The 20,425-nt window shown below is 35.9% G+C and overlaps 1 protein-coding gene and 2 pseudogenes across 3 annotated transcripts in view; 1 reads left to right on the forward strand and 2 right to left on the reverse strand.

The window, feature by feature from the left end:
* PPM1E (protein phosphatase, Mg2+/Mn2+ dependent 1E) overlaps window positions 1–20,425 on the forward strand; it is a 160,366-nt gene that overhangs the window by 77,632 nt on the left and 62,309 nt on the right. The gene's annotated exons all lie outside the window — the stretch shown is intronic.
* Window positions 1–20,425, reverse strand: part of LOC306656368 (small ribosomal subunit protein eS27-like) — a 32,783-nt pseudogene that overhangs the window by 11,006 nt on the left and 1,352 nt on the right. The gene's annotated exons all lie outside the window — the stretch shown is intronic.
* On the reverse strand, window positions 9,477–10,625 carry LOC306656358 (ubiquitin-conjugating enzyme E2 E1-like; annotated as a pseudogene). The gene has a single exon. The product of its transcript is annotated as a ubiquitin-conjugating enzyme E2 E1-like (transcript).

Genomic DNA, 20,425 nt, shown 5'->3' on the forward strand with positions numbered 1-20,425 from the left:
CCCCAGCCCCAGAAGATAACTTTTATAAGCTTTTCTGCATTTAAATCTTTCCTTGTTCTATGAAATACTGATCCCTCCACATATCACCTGAATTCCATCACTTTCCCATTTGTCAAAGATGTCAGTCTTTTGGTTATTGCCTTTTCTGCATCTTTAACTCCTCCAGGTTTTATTGAATCTTTCCTATCGGTATTCAAAAATATCCTTCTCTTCATATTAAAAAAGAAACATCCTTCTTCCATTGCTATCCATTACATTTTATTCTTTTATAACAAAACTTCTCAAAAGATTTGTCTACATATCCTTACAGTCTTCATTTTTAAAAATAATTGACTATTTGCTACTTAACATATATATATATGTAATTAAAAGGCATGCTCCATAACAAATGACTTAAGAACTAGTACCTTATCTGCACAGTTCTCTGCTGCTATCCTATGCCACCCCATTATGCCTGTCTCCTACCAACAACCACCAACAGGATATTTACTAAGAGGAAAAATTTACTTGCAGAGATCCCTTCCAAGGCTCTGTAACCAATTTTTTTCTACATTTGTAATTTCATTTTCTTTAAGACGGTCTCCCAAATTGTTTATGCCTCTACCATTTGATTATGATCTTCTATTTTGTATTTTATTTTGTATTTAGCATTCCCTTGTTTGTTTGTTTGTTTGAGATACTAGGGATTGAACCCAAGGGCACTCTGCCACTGAGTCACATCTGAAGTCCTTTTTTTTTTTTTTTTTTTTTTTTTTTAATTTTGAGACTGAGTCTCGCTAAGTTTATGAGGTTGACCTCAAACTAGGGATTCTCCTGCCTCAGCCTCCCAAGTGGCTGGGATTACAGGCATGTGCCATCTTGCCCAGGACTTTGTTTTAAGTACTTAAATTTCTTAGTTGAAATAAAGTATGCATAGAAAAATACACAATTGTAAGTATATATATTATTGAATTATCAGAAAGTGAGCATACTTAAAACTACTACCCAGGTCAACATTACCTGCATCCTAGAAGCTTCCTGTATATTACCCTCCTGATTACAATTCCCACATTTCTCCCCAGGTTAACCAGTACTCTGATTTCTAACACTGCAGTCTATGCCCATTTTTTTTGAAATTAAATGCAATCATGTATTTTTTATATGATTGGCTTATTTTGGTCAATATTTGTTAATTTCATCTATATAGTTATATATTATGTGTAGCAGCATTTCATTTCCATTGTCTTATAGAATTCTATTGTATGAATTGTTCTGTCTACATTTTAGTGTTATTGAACTTTTAGGGTTCCAGTTTTAGGTTATTATATAGAATAATTCCATAAAATTCTAGTCTTTTGTTATACACATTTTGCATACATTTCTTCTGAATACTACACATGTTCACACATTTCTTTTGGATATTTATTTAAACACCAAATAGTACATGTATGTTTAAATTGAGTAGAAAATACCAAACTATTTTCCAAATTGGTTGTAACAATTTACCCTTCTATCAACAAGTGTAAGAGAATTTCTAGTTGTCATCTTTGTCACAATTTGATTTTATTTTAGCCATTCTGGGGAGTGTTAAATATTATTTCATTGTGGTTTAATTTCCATTTTCATGGTTAGTAATGATGTTGAGCACCTCTTCCTATGTGTATATTATCTGCTTTCATATGAAGTGACATCTTACAGATGTGTATTTCTTTGTTTTTTGGATAGGAGAACCTTGTGATTATATTATTTGCAAATCTCTTCTCCCAGTCTATAACTTACTTATTTACTCTCTGAAAGGTTTATGAGGTGAATAGGAGTTTTTAATTTTAATGTAGTAAAAGTATTAATAACTTTAAGGTTAGAATTTTTTGTGTCCTGTTTAATGATTTAAGAAAACGTTGCTACCCTAAAGTCATGTAGATTGATTTTTTTAATGTTAAACTAATATTGCATTTCTGCAAAATTTTAATTTACTGATGATAGACTAGTTAGCTATTTTTTTTTTGAATTTTTGCATCTATGTTAATGAGATTAACCTTTCTTTTTTCCTTTTTTTTTTTTTTACTATACTAGAAGTTGAACCCAGGGACACTCTACCACTTTGCTACATACACCCCTAATTTTTTTTTTTTTTTTTTTTTTTGAGACAGTGGCTAAGTTGCCCACAGTGGCCTGGGACCTATGAATCTCCTGACTTAATCTCCCCAATCCCTGGCATTTCAGTTGAGTACCACCAACCCTCGTTGAGACTGTATTTCCTTGCTTTTTTTCTTTCATATTCCTTATGTTCTTGTTGGACTTTGGTATCCAAGTAATGCTTTATAAAGAGAGTTAGGACCTATTCTCTTTAGAGTCTCTAGAATAGTTTGTATAAAATTAATGTTTCTTTCTTAAATGTTAGATGTAATTGTTGAAGTCCCTTGGCCTGGACTTTTTTTGTGGGAGAGTTTTAAATTATGGATTCAATTTCTTTACTAGATAAAGATCTAATTGTAATCTCTATTGTGTTTCTTTTGTTAGACATTTTGATAGGTTGTATTTTCTAGGAATTTATTTTATCCTTAATTTTCAAAGTTATGGACAAAGCTTTCCTTAAAATCTTCCCCAACCCCCTCAGCCCCCATAATGAAGATTGACTTCAGGAGCACTGTACCCACTGAGCCACACCCCCAGCCCTTTTCATTTTAAATTTTGAGGCAGGGTCTCCCTAAATTGCCAAAGCTGTCCTTAAACTCATGATCCTTCTGCAGCCTCCTGAGTCACTGGGTGTTTATTTTTCAGTCTGTACATTTTATAATGTGTTGCCATTTTATTCCTGACAATAATTTTTGCTTTTATTTTTCTTGATCATTCACAACAGTGTTGATAAATTTTATTAGTTCAGAGAATCAGCTTTTAGTTTTGTTGATACTCTTTGTTGTATGTCTGTCAATAATCTATTTCCTTTTTCCTTTTTGGTTTAATTTTCTGTTTTTCATTGTTCTTTTTAAGATAAATGCCTAGAAAATTAATGTTTTAGGCTTTTTTCTTTTCTAATATATTTATGGAGAATTATAAATTTCTACTAAGTATGGCTTGTTTCCCACAAATTATGTATATGTAGTTATGTATTTATATGAATATACACATATGTATATACACACATATGTATAGTATTTTCATTATCACAATTTCAATATATTCTATCTTTTCTACTGTGATTACATTTTTTTTACCCTTGGATTATTTAAAAGTAAATTATATAATTTTCAAACAAATAATGATTTTCTAGTTATCTCTTAAATATTGAATTTTGGATTTTTGTTTCTTTTTAGCAATGCTGGGATTGAACCCAGAGCCTCATGGGTATTAGGCAAGTGCTCTAAATTCCTCAGCCCTAAATATTTGTTTTTAACTTCATTGTTGTCTGATAACATTTTCTCTATGATATCAGTTTATATAGTATTCCAAAAAGAATGCATAATGTGGGGCTGGGGAGATAGCTCAGCCGGTAGAGTGCTTGCCTTGTAAGCACAAGGCCCTGGGTTCGATCCCCAGCACCCAAAAAAAAAAAAAAAAAAGAATGCATAATGTGAATTTATTCATGAGGAAGCATCAGCAAATTCCAAATGGGCAGTATTCTAGTTTAAAATACAGAAAATAAATAAGTAAAATTGCTATGTGTCAATTAAAAGATAAATAATAAAATGAGGGGGGAGGATAGTGTACTCTTTCAAAGATTAAGGCATTGAAAGAATGGTGTGACAGTACCAGATTAAAGAAGCCTAGAGAAATGACAACTAATAGTTATTTACTGCTACATAAAACAAAATTACCTCAAAACTTTGCAGCTTGTGAAAGAAACATTATCTCACAAAGTTTCTGAGAGTCAAGGAGCTGGAGTGTCTCAGGTGTTTGATTTTGGCATAGGATTTTGTACAAGGTTATAGCCAGGTTGTTGGCCAGGACTGTTGTTACTTCAAAGCTTGATTAGAGCTGGATCTAGGCTTGATCTGCTTCCAAGATCACTCACAAGGTTGTCGGGAGGCAGTCTTGCAAGCCGGTGACCACAATAGTTAAATGTAATAAGTCAGGAATTGGAAGGGAAATAAGTAAAATACGTGTATAATTATATGTAATTGTGTGAAGTGTGATGTATGAATTAAATATTATAGATATTAGAAATTAAGATTGGAATGAAAGAATATCTAATTGCATGATTTACAACCATCAGGTGACCCACAATATTCAGTGAACTGCTACTGATTAAAGTGGTATAGCCTGTGAATGTGTTGTTCAATAAATTCTGACATGTGGAAAGACACAAATGTGTTTGGTTTATATTAATGCTCACAACAAGTATGCAGAACTTCTGAATTTTTATTTTCTTGTCCTTCCTTTGTGTCTGCCTTCTACCTATTTTTATTTCTTGTACCTCAAAATGAATTATTAAGTGTAAAACACTAAAACAGAGTCTGGAACATTGTAACAGGTGAATAAATGTTTGTTGGCTTAAAAAAATTTTTTTTTGTACTGGAGTAAAAGAACAAGCTAAATTTAAGAAGAAGGCCAACCTTGGATGAGCTAAGAAGCATCACCTTTTCCAGGAAACTTACCTGGCCATTTTTTGGTTTTCTGTGGTATCCAGTGCATAAGTCTGTTTTGTATTTTATATTAAGATTATCTGTTTAACTAGCACATCTTCCCCATAAAACTCTTAAGATTGTCATGAGAAGAGACCATGTTTCATTAATTAATGAAGTCAGTTGATCATTGAGTCAGTGAATTAGCAAATATTTCAGTAGTATTTACCAGGCACTAGGGATAAATAGTGAATAAAAAGAATAAGGGGACTGGGGATTTAGTTCAGTGGTAGAGTGGCTGCCTATCATGTACATGGCCTGGGTTCAGTCCTTGGCCTTGTGGTGGAGGAATTTATTCCCACCTGAAAATCTGCAGTTTCATTTTTTGTTATTGCTGGGCATGGTGGTGCACATCTGTATTTCCAGCAACTCAGGAGACCAAGTCAGGAGGATTACAAATTTGAGGGCAGCCTCAACAATTTAGCAAGACCCTGTTTCAAAATAAAAAATCAAAAGTGCTGTAAACCAGCCCTGGGTTCAATCCCCAATACCAAGAAATAAAATCATATGGTTTACTCTGACTTTTTCTAATAGAATGCAAACTTAACAGAAGCAGAGACCTTTTTTTTTTTTTTTTGGTGCTGGGTATTGAACCCAGAGGTGCTTTATCACTGAGGTACATACCAGTTCTTTTTAATTTTTATTTTGAGACAAGGTCTTGCTTGAATTTTTATCCCTGTGATTCAGGAGGCTGAAGCAAGAGGATTACAGACCTGTACCACCACACCTCCAAGACTACATAATTCTGATAAAAGCTGTGATGAAGTGGCCAGGAGTAGGATAAGGTTGACAGAATAGCAGAATAAAAAACAGATCCTCAATGATATTTCCTGATCTAATGAAACCAAGTATAGAGGATAAGAAAGAATGAATTAATAGTAAAATTCCACAAAATTACCACCATAAGAAACCCTCTAAGGAAAGTAATATCATTATTTATTATTTACTTTAAGTCAGGCACAGGACTAAGTATCATACCTCTGTATACTAAGTATTTTATATTAATTATGCCATTAATTTTCCCTGAAAGGTAGGTGGTAGTTTCATTTTACAGACCAATAAAAAATTCAGAGTGACTTGTTCAAGGTCACACAGTAGTTAAGTATTAGAATGCAGATTTTTATTCAAGATCAAAGCCACTGATTTTAACTAAAATGTAGAGCTGATTAAATCTTTAAATAAGTAGCAAATCTTGGGGTAGAACAGTGGTGTGCCTGCAAGAAAGACCTCTTGGATTTTTGGCAGAATTAAGTCTATTGAAGGACACAAGCCTATAAATAAGCTTTGAAGTATTAAAAAATGTCAGCTAGTAGAATAAAAATCATTGCCTTTGCTAGAAGTAATTTTTCCCTCCTCTGATCTCCTATAGTTTATGATTGTATTACTATACACTTACTCTGTAATTGATCAAGATACTTAACCTTTCAACTCAACTTACTTCATCAAATAGAGATGATTGTACCTGCCAAACTTGAAGTCAAATATTACATCAGAAAGACTTGTAAACTAGGATGCTGTTTTAATTTTCTTAATGAGTATAAACTACTTGATGATCATTGGGTTATATATTTTTCTGTATCCCACAGCATAAAAAGGTATCATTTTATGGCATATATTTACAGACACACAATAAATAATAGTTGAAGAAATGAATGACTCATCAGATTTTTCCTATTATAATAACCTGCAGTAGGAACAGAAACTGACATAGCTTTGCTGGTAATTTTGGTTATCTTTATACCTTTGAGTTCACATGAGCTTTCCCTTGGGCTTAGTTGAATAAAACACTCTTTGCTTCTGAGAACCATTTTAGTTCATTTTTAGCAACCTTGCCTGATACACAAATAGTTTGGCAGAAAATGAGAATGTGATGTATTGGAAGCAGTTGGCTTACTGACGCAAGAGCACTCTGACTTTGTGAGGCTTAGCTATAGGTATAGCAGAGATAACCATACCAGATGCTATACAGTATTCATTAGAAATAGGTGGATGTGATGCTCCTGTAGTGCATTTAGTGTGCACTGCTTATAAGAAACAGGTGGATGTTAATGATTCTCAAATTCAAACTAGCTTTTAGGTTTTGATCTTTCAGTTAAAATCTAAAAGAATATACTATGACTTGGCATCATTATTGTTTGAATAACATATGCACCTATCAAATCTGAGAAATTCAATTTAAAAAAGAGAAGAAAAAGAAGAAATTAGATTTAGAAGAAATTAAAGCCCTTCATATTTAAAAATGACACCATTTCAAGTTGTTTACTTGAGGGTGTTCTCTCCATAATATGCACATTAAAAATGAAGCTTTACTTTCCTACTTTGATTCTGATCATGTTATTTCCCTTTTTTTCTTTCTATTTTTTGCTTTAAGACTTGATATTTTTTGGAGTAGTTTCAGGATACAGCAAAACTGAGAGAAAGCCACAGGATATTTCAAACCCCCACACATTCATAGCCTCCTTTCATTATCAACACCTACTACTAGAGTTGTACATTTGTGGATGAACCCATGCTGGCACATCATTGTTACCCAAAATCCATTTTTTTTATATCAGGATTCACTCTTAGTGTTGTATAGTCTATGGGTTAGATTACCATTATCTTATACAGAGTATTTTCACTGCCAGAAAAAAACCCTGAGCTCTACCACTTCCTCTCTTTTCTCCCTGTCTCTTAATTTCTGGCAACCACTATTTTGTTTGTTTAAAGTACTAGGGATTAGATCCAGGGCCTTGTGCATGCTAGCAAAGCATTCTACCACTGAGCTACATCTCCAGTCCTTTTTTATTTTGAGATATGTCTTGCTAAGTTGCCCAGGCCAGCCTTGCACTTGAATTCTCTTGCCTCATCTTCCTGAGTAGCTACAGTTATAGGCATGTGCCACCATGCCTTGCAACAGGGTTTTGTGGTGGTGGTGGTTGTTGTTTGTTGTCTCCATTGTTTTGCCTTTTTCCAGAATATCATATAGTTGGAATTATACAGTATATAGACTTTTACATTGGCTTCTTGTACTTCACCATATCAAACAAATGAGCTCAATTGCTCACTTCTTTTTAGCACTGAATAATATTCCATTGTCTAGATCCACCACAGTTTGTTTATGCATATACCTACTATGTTAGTTAGCTTTCTGTTACTGTGATGAAATCCACTTAAAAGGAGGAAGAGCTTTATTTTGACTCGTGGCTTCAGAGGTTTAAGTCCATGGCAACTTGGCCCTCTTGCTTTGGGAATGTGCTGGCACAGTACATCATGGAGAGAATGTAAGGTAGAGAGGCCTGTTTAGCTTCATGGTGGCTGGGAAGCAAAGAGAGAGAGGGGAAGAGACCAGTGTCCCTATATCCCCCTCAGGGACATTCCCCCAATGACCTAACTTTCTGCCATTAGGCCCTGACTCCTAAAGGTTCCACTACTTCCTAATAGCACTATATTCTAGGGACCAAGCCATCAACACATGGGCCTTTGGGGGATTCTAAATCCAAATTATAGCGCCTAATAAATGATACTTTGGTTGCTTCCAGGTTTTGGCAATTATGAATAAGGCTGATATAAACATTCATGTGCAGGTTTTTATGTGGACATAGATTTTCAAATCATTGTTGGATCCTGTGATAGTACATGGAGGCTCCTTGACTTATGATGGAGTTAAAACCTATTATAAGTTGAAAATGTTTTAAAAAATACATTTACTATACTTAACCTACTGAACATCATAGCTTTAATAACATACTATTAAGATTTTTGTCACATTTTTTTGTTGTTGTTTGCTCTGCTAGAATTCAAACCTTAGTATGCCTTGAGCATACTAAGCAAATGCTCTGCCACTAAGTTATATCCCCAGGCCTATCCAATTTTTCTTTTCTTTCTTTCTTTTTTTTTTTTTGTGTGTGTTCCTGATTTTAGTTAGAAAACTTCTGGTTTCTCATCCTTAAACTATTATAGGTTTTTGGAAGATATTCCTTATTAAATTGAGAAAGTTCCCCTCTATTTCTAGTTTACTGAGTTTTTTCATGAGTGACTGCTGGATTTTGTCAAGTGCTTTTTTCCTGTATGGATATGATAAATGTGATTTTTCTTTAGCTGTTGATGTAATTGATGGGCTAGGAAAACCAATTTTCCCCCCTCTGGCAGTGCTGGGGATTGAACCTAGGGTCTTTGGCAAGAGCTCTACCACTGAGCCCCTACAAGTTGATTTTTGAATGTAGAATTAGTTTTGCATACCTGGTGTACATCCCATTTGGCCATGATACGTAGTTCTCTTTATACATTGTTGAATTCAATTTGATAAGTTTTTTTGGGAGGTGGGGGTACCAGGAATTAAACCTGGGATACTTAACCACTGAGCCACATCCCCAGCCCTTTTTACTTTTTATTTTATGGAGACATTCTGTATCTGTGTTTATGAGATACACGGATCTGTAGTTGTCTTATCTGCTTTTGGCCTTAGGGGGATGATGGCTTTACAGAATAAGTTAGGAAATGTTCCTTCTGCTTTACATTCTGAAAGAGATTATAGAGAATTAGTATAATTTCTTTCTTAAATGTTTGGTGTAATTCCCCAGTAAACCAATCTCAGCCTGGTGATTTCTGTTTTGGAAGGTTATGTATTATCAATATTATCAGTTCAACTTCTTTAATAGATATAGGCCTATTCAGATTGCTTATTTTTTCTTGTGTGAGCTTTGGGTGGTTGTGCCTTTCAAAGGATTGGTCCATTTCATCTAATTTGTTGGCATCAAGTTGTTCATAGTATTCATTTTTTTTTTTTTTTTGCAGGTGGTTGTTTTTAATATTGTTTATTAGCACAGTAACACATGCAGACACAAGAAGTCTACAACATATAACCAATCCACTGAGTGACTCCTATTCCACGCCTTAACAGCTTAAGGTATTTCACTACAGGTTTTCACAAGTCCTGATTTAAATATTTAAAGATTTGCATATAAAATAAAATACATTAACTACTGATTTTCTACATGGTGTCTTATATATATGAGATGACAGTGTCTACAAACTGTTGACCCTTTCAATAAGGGGAAAAAAATTCCAACTTTTTTTTTTAAAACAAAAAGTACATAGTCTTAGGACTTTTACATAAATGGGTATATGTGTAACCTGTACAAAATTAAGCTGTTTTAAAATTAGACTATAAGCAATTGAACCCAAATGTCTAAATGTACATTCTTTTCTGTACTACATTTCAGCTAATATTGCAGAACTAATGACAGTTTTAAAAGTTTCTATTACCAATTTTGTCTACTGTAAGAAGATACCAACTTAAGTTACAACAAAATCTTAGGAAATAAGACTGAATAATATCTGTTATAGAAATACCCTACTCTTTACCAGCTCCCACCCTCCCCCACCCCTTCAAAATCATAAACAGCTCTCTTCTGTGACAGACAAATAATGTAAGAATTGTGAAAACCCAATTTATGTAGCGTATCTCTTGGTCCACTGTCTGGCCATTCTGTCATGTTCTGCTCTGTTGGTCATATACTGAGTGGCAACACTTCCCACCACAGGGTCGGCAGGATTACAGTCTGTAAGAAGTGAGCAGATAGACAGGAGAACTTTAGAAATTGCTGGACTCCAATTATCTTTCAATATGTCCAAGCAAATAACTCCTTGACTATTAATATTACAGTGATATTAAATGTATCCTTTGGAGGCTTGAAGGGGTATTCTGGTGTAAAAGTGATATCAAGGAAAAATACACCACCTTCGTATACAGATCCTGGAGGCCCTAGAATAGTTGATCTCCATCATAGATGTTATCACCTTTGGGGCCAGCACTGCAGTTGGGTGGAGGATCTAAAGTGATGTCTGCCAGTTCCTTCTGAATCCTCTTGGCGCTGGTAGAGAGGAGCTTGGAATTTTTGCTCATGCTGACTTTACTCTCCTTCTTCTTGGGGGTGTTTGTTTGTTTCTCCATTTGCTGGTTGGAGGACGAAGATGAGGAGGAGCTGGTGCTGGCCATTGAACTGTTATCTGACATAGCGAACCCCCCACCCCACCCCGCAAATGTCCCCTCTCTTCAGCCTCCGCTGCATCTGGGCCTGGCCACTCGTGTCTCTCTCTCTTGCTGGGAGAGAAGCAGAAGTGCAGCAGCAGCAACTATTAAACAGGCAATCTAGTATTCATTTTATTAGGCTTTTAATGTCTGTGGAATCTCTAATGTCTCCTCTTTCATTCAGTGTTGGTAATTTGTATTTTCTTTACTTTTTTTTTTTTTTTTTTGTACTAGAGATTGAACTGAGGAGCTCTCAACCACTGAGCAACATCCCCAGCCCTTTATTTTTTTATTTTGAGACAGGGTCTAGCTGAGATGCTCAGGGCCTTGCTAAGGTGCTGAGGCTGGCTTTGAACTTGTGATCCTCCTTCCTCAGCCTCCTGAGCCACTGGGATTACAGACATGTGCCATCATGCCTGGCTTTTCTTTCCTTTTCTTCGCCAGGTTAGAGGCTCTGAATGTTATTGATCTTTTCGAAGAAATATTTTAGTTTCATTGACTTTTCTCAATTGAGTTCCTGTTTTCAATTTCATTACTAATTTTTACTGTTTTCTTTGGTTTATGTTTTTGTTTGTTTGTTGTTTTTTGGGGGTGAGGTTCTTTTTTTGGTCCTTTCTTTTTTGGAACTGAGGCTCGAACCCAGAGCTTTGCCACTGAGCTACATCAGCCCTCTTCAGTTTACTTTGGATATACCTTTCTAGCTTCCTAATGTGGAAACTTAGATTCTTGATTTTAGATATTTCTTCTTTTTTAACATATATATTCAATGTTACCTTTTTAAGCATTGCTTTTCCTGAATTCCACCAATTTTGGTAAGTTGTGTTTTCATTTTCATTTACTTCAAATATTTTTAAATTTTATTTTAAGATTTCTTTGATCCATTTGTTATTTAGAAGTATGTTGTTTAATCTCCACACATTTCTTATTGAATTATTTATTTATGTATTTTTGTGGTTTTGGGGATTGAACCCAGGAGTACTTTACCACTGAGCTATATCCCCAGTTCTTTTTATTTTGAAACAGGGTCTTGTTAAATTGCTGAGGGTCTCACTAAATTGATGAGACTGTCCTTGAACTCAGCTCCCTGAGTTGATGGGATTACAGGCATGCACCACCATACCTAGCAACAAACACTTATTGAATGTGTAGAGAAGTTCAGACTTTCCCTTTGAAGGTTTAATAATTGATTTTGTTGAAACAAACTGACAGTAGATATACAGGAGGGAAAAAAAGGGCATATGAATTTATTAGTATGTTCACATGCATGGAGCCATATAAAATATGAAACTCATAGAAGTGCCAGATGGTTGAAATCTAAATACCTTCATCATGAGAGAGAGAAGTGAGGTATGTGCATAACTTCAGATGAGTAGTAAATGATTTTTAGGGGAAATTAGTGAACCTGAAGAACACGCAATGATCTGGGAACAAAGTTCCTCTAGGTTCTGGTTGTAGTGTTTTATTTTCGGTCTTTTACTCTCTGATGTGAGTTTAATCTACCTTGGTAAATCAAATTTCAATAAGAGTATTGGAGGAAATTGTATTTCTCTTTGCAGGTCAGGTGTTTAAGTAGATAAGAGAAACTTCAGAGAAAGTTTTCTCCTGCATTTGCTGCTTCCCAGGTGTTCTCTGTTTGAAGTCCAAAGTGGCTATTTTGGGTATAGTTTTCTGATCCCCAGTAAGTGCCTACTGTATACGAGGTACCATTTTATGTGCTGGAGAAAAAGCTGTGAGCTGAATCCCTGTGGAGGGTGGAGGGTATTACTGAACCAGGAATATTTTGCATGACCTCACAGTATACAAACTCTACTGAAGTAACAAGCCTTGCAAAAGAGAAAGTTTATTTATAAGGCAGTCAAACATAAGGAGGAAAAGCTCCAGACTCAAATTTGCCTCCTTAAGAATAGGATTTAGGGGTATTTATGGGTTTAAGATGTGGGGAAAGTTGAAGTCATAGGTGGTCTATGCATATGTAGTCAAACATCATGGCTCCTCATAAGACACATGTTCAGGGTTAGAATGATCTATGGGTAGAGTTTTTGGTTCTCTCATGCCAAAGCTCACCCATCAGACACTTGTGCAGACCCAAGTTAAGGGGTTAGTGGCTTCATCCACTATGAGATAGACAATGCTATGTCCAAATCCCTAAACAAACAACTTAATGGTTTCCAAGGGGTTGATTTATAGACAGAGATACTTTCTGTAGTGAAGCTAGCAGGGATCTTATTATTTTATTGCTATCTCTAGCCCTTTTTATTTTTTTTCGTGTCAGGGTCTCGCTAAATTGCCTCAGCTCACCTCAAACTTACAGTTTTCCTGCCTCAGCCTCCCAAGTAGTTGGGATTACATTTGTTACCACCATTGCCTACAGAAGATTCTTCACAGTATTACATTTGAGCAGAGACTTGAAGGAAGTGAGTGTATCAACCATATAACTATCTGAAAAAAATTCATTTGAGGTAGAGACTATGATGCAAAGTGCAGAGTGCTTGAAGTGAGTGCATAATAGGTATGTTTGGGGACTAGAGACCCTGATGACTAATTATAGGAGATGGTCATGTCATTGTAGTCCTAGACCTGAGTCTTGTCTCCAGAGATTTCAACAAACCAGGTCTGGCAACTCTTCCCAGAAACCAAATAGAAAAGGTAATGGTAGAGCTGAGTGCAGTGGTGCATACCTGGAATCCCAGCAGCTTAGGAGGCCAAGGTAGGAGGATCTCAAGTTCAAAGCTGGCCTCAGCAATTTAGTGAGGCCCTAAGCAACTTAACAAGATCCTGTCTCAAAAAAGAAAAAGGGCTGGGGATATGGCTTAGTGGTTAAGCATTTCTGTGTTCAATCTCTTATGTACTGTCCTGCCCCTCCAAAAAAAAAAAAGAAAGAAAGAAAAGAAAAAAGACTGGGATATAGCTCAGTGGTAGAATACCCCTGGATACTGAAGAAAGAAAAGTAATAGTGGAAAGCAGGAAAGGAACTTTAATCAATATGACCATTATTTGGAGAAGACAAAATGAAATCAAGCATCTTATCTCATCCCTGTCTTGGGGTGTTAACATGAACTTTAGGTTTAGATTGAGGAAGAATGGGGGCAGAGGGCAAGAGATAAGCATAATTAAGGAGCCAAGCTCTGTTCCGGTTGACTATTATCTCAGTTTTAGTTCTAGGAGGAGGCTCTGAAGAAGTCCTTATCATTTGAGGGGACAATTCCCATTTGTTGCTTAGGATTTTTGTCTATCCCAGATGGGGGCAATTTGGTTCCTATGTGATGATTGTGCCTGCTTAGGGGAACAGTTTCAGTGTGGGGTGATGTGCCTGCAGGATTCTGCTATGGAGAATTCCAGGCCCCACTCCAGATAAAATCTTGCTTTAGTCTTAAAGGGGAATAGGTAAGATAAATTTAGGGCTCATAAACTGCAATATCAATTTTTAGATGAGTACTCCTTAAATGATTGTTTCTATGTGCAAAGCTGAGCAGGTCAGGAAGCTTAAGCTAATAGGAGACAAATACAAAATGAAGGCAGAGATACCAAGCTTTATCCTGCTTTTAGTTACAAATTGGGCATCTACATGCCCAAGAAAGGGATACTGCTTTTCAAAAAGGCAGCTCTTAGTCCCTGTCATAGTCTGTGTAATATTATGAATTTTAATAAGATATAATACTTTTGGTCTTCTCCCCACTTGCTGGCATATACCTCTTAAAACTCTTGTATTTCCAAAGTGATAAGTGTAGTTCTGTATGCTAATGAGATGACTGATGGCTGGAGGCTCCGAGATAGCTTTCAAGTGAATGAACTAAAAAGTTCCATCCCCCTCTATCCACCACCTCCAGGGAGAGGAGAGGAGTGAAGGTTGAGTTGATTGCCTGTGGCCAGTAATTTAATCAGTCATGCCTACATGATAAAACCCCAGAAATGGACAGAGTTTGGGCAGTTTTGGATTTAGTGAACAAGAACACCTCCTCCTAAGAGGTCGGCACAGTCTAACTCCACAGGAACAGGCTCCTATGATGGGGATCATTCTAAACCTCATTCCGTGTGTTTCTTCATCTGGCTGTTCACTTATATTTTTTCAGATATCCTTTGGAATAAATTGCCAGTAGTAACTAAAGTGTTAGCCTGAGTTCTGTAAACCAGTCTAGCAAATTCATGAAACAAAAGAGGAGGTCTAGAGGGGTGGAAGGGGTCAGGGGAAGGGAAAAAATAACAGAATGAATCAAACAGCATTACCCTATGTAAATTTATGATTACACAAATGGTATGCCTTTACTCCATGTACAAACAGAGAAACAACATGTATCCCATTTGTTTACGATAAAAAAAAAAAAAAAGAGGAGGTCTTGGTGTTACTGGAGACCTGAACTAGAGGGGCGAGGCTCTGAGGGCTACCAACAGACCAGGTATGGCCACTGGCTGTGATTTCAAACTGCAGAGAAAAGTGGCAAAACAGAAAAGGAATTTATTTCAGTGTGGCCTCACTGGGAAGGATAGCAGTGTAATGATTTAAGTAATGCCTCTGAAGTACTGACAGTAGCTCCAAGATTATATAAGGGATGAACAAGGTGGACAAGAAGTATGCATAGTCAAGCAGTCTTTTTCAAACCGTGGTCTGATTCATCATTATCTCAGGTCTGGTTGTAGTCCTGCTGGCACCAAGGAAATTATTACTGCTTGGGGCCAGTTTCATTTCCCATCATGAGATGGTTGCTGGCAGGACTCACTATTCCTAGAATTCGGATTAGCTGGGAGAAGAAATAACAGTATTTAGGAGTTAGGACAATTACTGGGTCTTCCTTCGGGGAGAGCAAGAAACAATTTCAAAGGAGCCCATGTTAGAGCGGGATCCCTCAGTTTATATCAGGTTGGTCAGAAGTACAAGTTATAACCTGGACTTGTAATTGGCATCAAGCCCTTAACCTGAGGGATCTGATGCTCCCAGGTAGTATCAGACTGATTAAATTATGGGATGCTTAGTTGGTGTCTGCTGTAGAATTGTTTAATGTGTGGAAAAAACACACATCTGATGTCAGAAATATTGAGTGTGAGAGTAGGAAAAAGTTTATTTTCCCCATGTCCTACAGTCAGTAAGGTAATAAATGAGTTTATAATCATCTACTCTTTTTTTTTTCTTTTTTTAATCTTTATTGATTTGTTGTCCATTAGTGAAACATAAACAAAATTTCTAAATAACACATGGGCATATATACAGTAAATGAAATGGTGTTGAACATTGCTGCATACATGACCCATACAAAAATGATACAAATCAAAGATAATCACATCAACTTTTTTGCAAAGTTTATTTTTTAGAACACTCTATATCAATTATTGTGATATAACAATTTGAATAAATAATGTGACATGTAGCATATATAAAAAAATCAATGCCAAGCAACAGTTTAGCCATAAGGGTTTAAGAGCAAGCTTTGTTACTCTCCCCTGTGTGATACTTTTCTGAAACATAGTTTTTTTTTTTTTTTTTTTCAGAAGCTCTGAGAACAAAGCTTCCGTGTATCATCACATTGTCATTTCTCCCCTTCGGTCAATCTTTGTTCATAAACCTCAAATATTATTGAATTCGTTTATTTTTATTATGTGCTTGAATTACTTTTAACTAGGAACTGGGAATTTTTTTTTTTTTATTGTAAACAAATGGAATACACGTTGTTTCTCTGTTTGTACATGGCGCAAAGGCATACCATTTGTGTAATCATAAATCCACATACAGTAATGTTGTTTGATTCATTCTGTTATTTTTTTCCCTTCCCCCCACTCCTCCCACCCCTCTTTACCCTCTATACAGTACTTCCTTCCTCCGTACTTGCCCCCCTCCCTAACCCTAACTCTAACCCTAACATTAACCCTTCCCTCCCCCCCTTTATGTGTCATCCTCCACTTATTAGCGATATCATTCGTCCCTTGGCTTTTTGAGATTGGCTCATCTCACTTAGCATGATATTCTCCAATTTCATCCATTTGCCTGCAAATGCCATAATTTTGTCATTCTTTATGGCTGAGTAATATTCCATTGTGTATATATACCACAGTTTCTTTATCCACTCATCAATTGAAGGGCATCTAGGTTGGTTCCATAGTCTGGCTATTGTGAATTGAGCAGCTATGAACATTGATGTGGCTGTATCTCTGTAGTATGCTGATTTTAGATCCTTTGGGTATAGGCCAAGGAGTGGGATAGCTGGGTCAAATGGAGGGTCCATTCCAAGTTTTCTAAGGAATCTCCACACTGCTTTCCAGAGTAGCTGCACTAATTTGCAGCCCCACCAGCAATGTATGAGTGTACCTTTCTCCCCACATCCTCGCCAACACCTATTGTTGCTTGTATTCTTGATAATCGCCATTCTAATTGGGGTGAGATGGAATCTTAGGGTGGTTTTGATTTGCATTTCTCTTATTACTAGAGATGTTGAACATTTTTTCATATGTTTATTGATTGCTTGTACATCTTCTTCTGTGAAGTGTCTGTTCATTTCCTTAGCCCATTTGTCGATTGGATTATTTGTATTCTTGGTGTAGAGTTTTTTGAGTTCTTTATAGATTCTGGAGATTAGTGCTCTATCTGAAGTATGATTGGCAAAGATATTCTCCCACTCTGTAGGCTCTTTCTTCACATTACTGATAGTTTCCTTTGCTGAGAGAAAACTTTTTAGTTTGAATCTATCCCAGTTATTGATTCTTGCTTTTATTTCTTGTGCTATGGGAGTCCTGTTGAGGAAGTCTGGTCCTAGGCTGACATGTTGAAGATCGGGACCTACTTTTTCTTCTATAATCTGCAGAGTCTCTGGTCTGATTCCAAGGTCCTTAATCCATTTTGAGTTGAGTTTTGTGCAGGGTGAGAGATATGGGTTTAGTTTCATTCTGTTGCATATGGTTTTCCAATTCTCCCAGCACCATTTGTTGAAGAGGCTATCTTTTCTCCATTGCATATTTTTGGCGCCTTTGTCTAGTATTAGAAAGTTGTATTTATTTGGGTTTGTGTCCGTGTCCTCTATTCTGTACCATTGATCTACCTGTCTATTTTGGTACCAGTACCATGCCGTCTTTGTTACTATTGCTTTGTAATGAAGTTGAAGTTCGGGTATTGCGATACCCCCTGCTTCATTTTTCCTGCGAAGGATTGCTTTAGCTATTCTGGGTTTCTTATTCTTCCAGATGAATTTCATGATTGCTTGCTCTATTTCTGTAAGGTACGTCATTGGGATTTTAATTGGGATTGCATTGAATCTGTATAGCACTTTTGGTAGTATGGCCATTTTGACAATATTAATTCTGCCTATCCAAGAACATGGGAGATCTTTCCATCTTCTAAGGTTTTCTTCGATTTCTTTCTTTAGTGTTCTGTAGTTCTCATTGTAGAGGTCTTTTGCCTCTTTTGTGAGATTGATTTCCAAGTATTTTATTTTTTTCGATGCTATGGTGAATGGGGTAGTTTTCATAATTTCTCTTTCTGAGGATTCCTCACTTATGTATAAAAATGCATTGGATTTATGAGCATTGATCTTGTAACCTGCCACTTTACTGAATTCACTTATGAGTTCTAACAGTTTTCTGGTGGAATTTCCTGGTTCCTCTAAGTATATAATCATATCATCCGCAAATAGGGATAGTTTGAGTTCTTCTTTTCCTATTCGTATTCCTTTAATTTCCTTGGTCTGTCTAATTGCTCTGGCTAGAGTCTCAAGAATGATATTGAATAGGAGTGGTGAAAGAGGGCATCCCTGTCTTGTTCCAGTTTTTAGGGGGAATGCTTTCAGTTTTTCACCGTTTAGAATGATATTAGCCATGGGCTTAGCATAGATGGCCTTTACAATGTTAAGGAATGTTCCCACTATCCCTATTTTTTCTAGTGTTTTGAGCATGAAGGGGTGTTGTATTTTATCAAATGCTTTTTCTGCATCTATTGAAATAATCATGTGATTCTTGACTTTAAGTCTATTGATATGGTGAATTACATTTATTGATTTCCGGATGTTGAACCAACCTTGCATCCCTGGGATAAAACCCACTTGATCGTGGTGCACTATCTTTTTAATATATTTTTGTATGCGATTTGCTAAAATTTTATTGAGAATTTTTGCGTCAATGTTCATTAATGATATCCGTCTGAAATTTTCTTTCCTCGATTTATCTCTGTCTGGCTTGGGTATCAGGGTAATATTGGTTTCATAGAATGAGTTTGGGAGGGTACCCTCCTCTTCTATTTCATGGAATACTTTGAGAAGTATTGGAATGAGCTCTTCTTTAAAGATTTTGTAGAACTCGGCTGAGAACCCATCTGGTCCTGTACTTTTCTTTGTTGGTAGGCTTTTGATGACCTCTTCTACTTCATTACTTGAAATTGTTCTATTTAAATTGTGTATGTCCTCCTCGTTCAATTTAGGCAATTCATATGTCTCTAGAAACCTGTTTATGTCTTCGAAATTTTCTATTTGGTTAGAATATAGATTTTCAAAATAGCGTCTAATTATGTTTTGTATTTCAATCGTGTCTGTTGTGATATTTCCTTGTTCATTCCGAATTTTGGTGATTTGGGTTTTCTCTCGTCTTCTCTTTGTTAGAGTGGCTAAGGGTTTATCAATTTTGTTTATTTTTTCAAAGAACCAACTATTTATTTTGTCAATTTTTTGTATAGTTTCTTTTGTTTCAATTTCTTTGATTTCAGCTCTGAGTTTAACTATTTCCTGTCTTCTACTACTTTTGGTGTTGGTCTGTTCTTCTTTTCTAGGGCTTTGAGCTGAAGTGTTAGGTTGTTTATTTGTTGATTTTTACTTCTTTTATTGAATGCGCTCCATGAAATAAATTTTCCTCTAAGTACTGCTTTCATAGTGTCCCAAAGATTTTGATATGATGTTTCTTTGTTCTCATTTACCTCTAAGAATTTTTTAATTTCCTTCCTAATATCTTCTGTTATCCATTCATCATGTAATAGCATATTGTTTAATCTCCAGGTGTTGGAGTAGCTTCTGTTTTTTACTCTTTCATTTATTTCTAACTTCAATCCATTATGATCTGATAGAATACAAGGTAGTGTCTCTATCTTCTTGTATTTGCTTACATTAGCTTTGTGGCATAATATATGGTCTATTTTAGAGAAGGATCCATGTGCTGCTGAGAAGAAAGTGTATTCGCTCTTGGTTGGATGGTATATTCTATAAATGTCCGTTAAGTCTAAATTATTGATTGTGTTATTGAGATCTATGGTTTCTTTGTTCAATTTTTGTTTGGAAGATCTGTCCAGTGGTGAGAGAGGCGTGTTAAAATCACCTAGTATTGTGTTATGGTCTATTTGGTTTCTGAAATTGAGAAGGATTTGTTTGACATACATGGATGAGCTACTGTTTGGGGCATAGATGTTTATGATTGTTATGTCTTGCTGATTTATGGTTCCCTTAAGCAGTATGTAATGTCCTTCTTTATCCCTTCTGACTAGTTTTGACTTGAAGTCCACCTTATCTGAAATGAGGATGGATACCCCAGCTTTTTTGCTAAGTCCATGTGCATGATATGTTTTCCCCCATCCTTTCACCTTTAGTCTATGTGTATCTCTTTCTACGAGGTGAGTCTCTTGCAGGCAACATATTGTTGGATCTTTCTTTTTGATCCAATCTGCCAGTCTATGTCTTTTGATTGATGAGTTCAGGCCATTAATATTAAGGGTTATTATTGAGATATGATTAGTATTCCCGGTCATTTGGTTCATTTTATTTATTTATTTATTTATTTATTTATTTATTTATTTATTTATTTATTTATTTTGAGACGACTTGGTTCTTCCTTTATTTGACAATTCCTTTAGGAT

Source organism: Sciurus vulgaris, assembly GCF_902686455.1.
Source record: "Sciurus vulgaris genome assembly, chromosome: 3".
NCBI classification, from domain to species: Eukaryota; Metazoa; Chordata; class Mammalia; order Rodentia; family Sciuridae; genus Sciurus; species Sciurus vulgaris.